The sequence below is a fragment of the Callospermophilus lateralis genome, chromosome 6 (assembly GCF_048772815.1).
Source record: "Callospermophilus lateralis isolate mCalLat2 chromosome 6, mCalLat2.hap1, whole genome shotgun sequence".
Classification (NCBI taxonomy): Eukaryota; Metazoa; Chordata; class Mammalia; order Rodentia; family Sciuridae; genus Callospermophilus; species Callospermophilus lateralis.
In genome coordinates, this window is record NC_135310.1 from 3,931,444 (window position 1) to 3,937,155 (window position 5,712).

Below are 5,712 nucleotides of genomic sequence, written 5' to 3' on the forward strand. Positions count from 1 at the left end.
GCTTATTCAAACAGCTACCAGAGTTTTTGGGGATACAGAACAAGAAATGCCATTAATAAAACAACTGGCTTATGAGCAAGCAAATCGTTGGTGCAGAGAGGTCATTAGACCATGGAAACATGGAGATTTAAACACATATATTAAATTATGTAGAGACATTAATGAACAAGGGCAAGTCTTGGCAGCTGCAGTACAACAGGCTTTAGATGCCAGGCCAAAAACATGCTACAATTGTGAACAAACAGGACATTTTAAAAGGAATTGCCCCAAAGGAGGAGACTTTAACAAAGCTAGGTATCAAAGGAGTAGAATACTGGGTATTTGCCCACGATGCCGCAGAAGGAGACATTGGGCTAATGAATGCCGTTCTCAAACCACCATAGAGGGTACTCCATTATCAAAAAAACGGACAAGGACCAGGTATTTACCCACGATATCGTGGAGAAAGGCATCGGACTCCATTGCCAAAAAACGAACAGGGGGGTCCAATGCTCCAGGGCCCATGACCACAAATATACGGGGCACTGGAGGAACCCAGAAACAAAATGGAGGAACCCAGCAAAGCCATCAGGGTAGTGCCCAGGACACATTATCCATTAGATCTCTCATCAGACAAACCAGAGGAAGTGCAGGATTGGACATCTGCGCCTCCGCCAGAGCAGTACTAACTCCAGAGATGGGAGTTCAAATCATTCCCACAGGAGTAAAAGGACCTCTTCCCCAAGGAACAGTAGGCTTATTATTGGGACACAGTTCTTCTACTCTAAAAGGACTTATGATAAGTCCTGGGGTAATTGATCCTGATTATGAAGGTGAAATAAAAATTATAGCTAGTTCTCCAAGAGGTATATCAGTAATTTCACCAGGAGATAGAATAGCACAGTTATTAATAATACCCAGCCTGCATGATAAATTTTCCAGTCGTACTGTAGAAAGAGGTTCCAGGGGATTAGGCTCCACAGGTGTAGATTGGGCTATGCTGTCTTTAAATTTAGATTCTCGCCCAATGCTAAAACTAAATATTCAAGGACATGAGTTTAATGGGCTAATGGATACAGGTGCAGACCTTAGCATCATATCTCCTCAAGAACAGCCAAAACATTGGCCATTACAACAGGCCACTCAAATGCTTCAAGGCCTAGGAGTGGCAACTAATCCCCATAGAAGTGCAACGGTATTAGATTGGAAGGATCCTGAAGGATGTGAAGGAATTATACAGCCATATGTATTGGATCATCTTCCTATAAATTTATGGGGATGAAATGTCCTAGATCAATTAGGTTTGACATTAACAAATAACATCAATCCAAATGTACCTACTATTAGGGCTAGACAAGGTTTTAGGAAAGAAAAAAGATTAGGAGAACAAGAACAAGGTATAGCAGCACCAATTCAAATAGATCAAGCAATAGATAGACATGGATTGGGTTTTCAGAAGGGGTCACTGAGACAATAAAAATTACTTGGAAATCAGAAAGAACAGTATGGGTTTCTCAGTGGCCCCTGACTAAAGAAAAGATACAAGCAGCCCATGACCTGCTCAAACAACAATTAGCGGAGGGACATATAGAACCTTCCATATCTCCCCATAATATTCCCATTTTTGTCATTAAAAAGAAATCTGGAAATGGAGATTACTGCAAGATTTAAGAGCCATTAATAATGAGATGGTTATTATGGGACCTGCTCAATCAGGGATTCCTCAATTGTCTGCTTTGCCAAAAACCTGGTATGTATTAGCTATAGATATTAAAGATTGTTTTTTTTTCAATTCCAATTCATCCTGAGGATAGTCCAGGTTTTGCATTGTCTATCCCTGCACTAAATCATGAAGGTCCTGATCAGAGATAAGAATCGAAAGTACTCCCTCAAGGGATGGCTAACAGCCCAACTATGTGTCAAATTTATGTTAACAAAGCAATCCAGCCACTTAGAAATCAAAATCCTGAACTACAAATATTTCACTATATGGATGATGAATTGTTAGCACACAAAGATAAAAACACATTGCTAGAATGTTATGCCACACTTACAAATTTATTAAAAAATTATAATCTAGAGATAGCAATAGATAAAGTACAATTAAATTTTCCAATTAGTTATTTAGGAGTTCTATTATCCTCAACCATGGTCCATCCACCAAAAATTCAAATACAAGTAGATCAACTCAAATCACTTAATGACTTTCAAAAGTTTTTAGGAGACATAAATTGGATAAGGCCTTATCTAGGCATACCAACAGGAGAGTTGGGACCTTTATTTGATATCCTAAAAGGTCCATCAGATCCAAATTCACCGCGCATGTTAACGCCTGAAGCAAGAAAGGCATTAAAAATCATTGAAACATATATGGAAAATATGCATTTGGATAGAATTGATATAAGTTTGCCTTTATTATTTATTGTAATACCAACAAAAATATTCCTACAGGAGTATTTTGGCAAGAAGGTCCATTATTGTGGATACATTTATCTTATTCTCCTAACACTATTCTTACTAGGTATCCTGAGGCTGTAGGACAATCAATACTCAAAGGAATAAAAGCAGCAAAAGGAGTGTTTGGAATTTCTCCCAATAAAATTATTATTCCATATACTATGAATCAAATTGATGAGTTAGCTAATGAGTTAAATACTTGGGCAATAATCATGTGTAAATCTAATGTTTCATTTGATCACACTTATCATCTAATCTTTTATTGTCCTTTTGGTCTTCGCATCCTGTAGTTTTTCCAAAAATGACAAGAAAAACACCTATCATGAATGCTCCAAATATATTCACTGATGGGTCAAATAATGGTACAGCAGCAGTAGTTACCCCTGATCAAACTTTTACATTTTTAGTACCCAAACAATCAGCTCAAAAGGTAGAGCTTAATGCAGTTTTACAAGCTTTTGTGATGTTTAAAGATTCTGTATTTAATTTATTTTCTGATAGTCAGTATATAGTTAATGCTATAGTATCCCTTGAAGTTGCTGGTAGGATTTCCTCTTCCTCTACTGTTTTCTCTTTGTTTTCTACTATACAAAGTCTAATCTGGGACAGAAAAGATCCATTCTTTATAGGACATATCAGGGCACATACAGGATTGCCTGGAGCCCTTAGTTTGGGCAATGATCTAGCAGATATATCTACACATGACATACATATTTTCTCCACAATAGAAGAAGCTATAAATTTTCATAAAAGGTTCCATGTCAATGCTAATACTTTACAAAAGCACTTTAAAATAACTAAGGAAGAAGCCAGACATATAATAAAACAATGTCAAAATTGTGTGACATCTTTAACCACAAGTTAATCTTGGAGTCAATCCTAGAGGATTGATACCTAACAATATTTGGCAGATGGACATCACACACTTGCCAGAATTTGGAAAATTAAAATATTTGCATGTTACAGTTGATACTTCTTCTGCATTTTTGATGGGCTCCCTTAATGCTGGAGAAAAAGACAAAAGATATTATAGCTCATTGCTTATAAAATTTTGGGTGTTCCAAAACAGCTAAAAACAGATAATGGTCCTGGTTATACTTCTACTTCTTTTAAACAATTTTGCTCATCATTTGGCATTACTCACATAACAGGAATTCCATACAATCCACAGGGACAAGGCATAGTTGAAAGAGCTCATCAAACTATTAAAATATACTTATTAAAGCAAAAAGAGGGAATTAGAAAGAGGTATATATCCCCCAAAGATAAACTTAAAATAACCCTTTTTACTCTAAACTTTTTAAATTTGGATTCATCAGGGATTAGTGCTGCAGAAAGGCATATGTGTCCATAAAATGTACATAAGCCTAAAATACTTTGGAAAGAACAGGACAATGGAAAGGTCCTGACCCAGTGATTGTTTGGAATTGGGGTTCTGTTTGTGTGTTTCCACAGGGAGAACAGCAGCCGATTTGGATTCCAGAGAGACTAACCAAAGTGATTTCTACAGACCAAAAAGAAGATGATTTAACTCAAATCCATAACAACTGATATCCAGAGCTCCAGCTTGGCTATTCTTGATCTGCAACAGTGGTTCTCCCACACCTGGAGTCTAATGAATAATGAACACCATTAAAGCCTATTTCAAATATAAAAAATCTTGGGGCTTGCTTGTGGGAATACCTTCAGACCCATTATGCAAGTTACAGGAAAAAGGATGGGATATCCAAAAAAGAGTCAAACCCAGGTGGTAACCAGGATGTCTTTTTTCAATATCTATTTTATTATTGCCTTTTCCCACATCATAAAGTTCTATTTTATTTTTTGAGCTTATACAGACCTAGGTTAATGTTTTTCTGATCAGTTTTATTTTTTGACTGTGGAGTTTTTAAACATTGCAATGGAGATTTCACCTGTATAAAGCTACAAGGCCTTTACTATTGTCTTATGTGTTGTATGTTATGTGTGCACACTTGTGTTTTGTGTTGTATGTCTGTATATGCGTATGTCCATGTATCATATATGAGGAGTGCTCAAGAAAAAATGGATCCGAATTTTTTTTTATTCAAGTGATTTAAATGGTTTAATTTAAATTGGGTAAACAGCTGTTGAGGATTGTTTTAATATGTGAACAAATAAGGAGGTTAACAGATCTGTTTGTTTACTTTCACCTTTCCTTTTCATTATATTTAATAATTCTGTTCAGGATAATGTACAATGTTCAGAAAATTGTTTTCTTAGTGCTTGTTGGAATGTTACATAATTTTTTTTTACCATCATTGCCAGAATTCCTATCTTCATCCCAGTGCCAGTGAAGACAAAGATAAAACCAAACTATAGCTTCTTCGATAGCTATCACAGTAAACTGTATAAACTGATGCATCAATGAATAATAATTCAACAAGTAATGCTCAATCAAGGAGTCGATTTACTTTGGGAGGAAATGGACATATTGATAGATTCCTCTGCTTTGAACTGCTTGCAGAACTTGCCTGGACTAGGTATCACTTTTATACTTTGTGAACTATCTGTTGGTGCAGCGAATTGTGGTAGTGCTGGAGTATCTTTGCTGATGGTGTTACCGGTGGTACAATTTTTCCAAAGGAGCCATCAATTGGCTTAGTGTTGTGGCATTTCTGCTAATGATGGTCTAAAATTTGGGGGCCAACAGAGGTGAGGCAAAGAACCTAACCCCCCCCCCCACTGGTGCATAGGCCTATCCACAAGTATGACTGTATGCTGGACTGGTAGTCAGTGACGGATAAGATCCAATTGCAATGATACCAACTTAAGACAGGAGGCTGATGCCTTGAGGTCAGCTCATCCGATGACGGGTAAGGACCATATGTAGTATTGGACAGCCTAACAGGCACGGTCCCTAAGCCACATGCTTGGTGTTTAATTAAACAGAAGGGGGAGATGCTGAGAGCCATAGCCAAGTCCGAATGATGCATGGCATTTTTGCCAGAACGGAGGTTGAGAGGTGAAGCCAGCAAGCCATTGAGATGGTGGTGGTGTATGTCAAGCTGTGTATATTGGACCCCTGCAATCCGCCTTGGCCTGCTACTGTGTGTTCTCGCAGAATCCCGGTGAGGCCACTGTGGGGTTGGGGACTGGGTGGGTGGGACAGGGGGGGGATTCCAGGGTGGTCGCTGGAGGGGCTGGCGTACAATGGGGGGGGATTGGTGGGAAGTGATGGGCATACCACACCCTCCCTCCCTCCCGCCTTCTTCTTCCTCCTTCCTTCCTTCCTTCCTTCCTTCCTTCCTTCCTTCC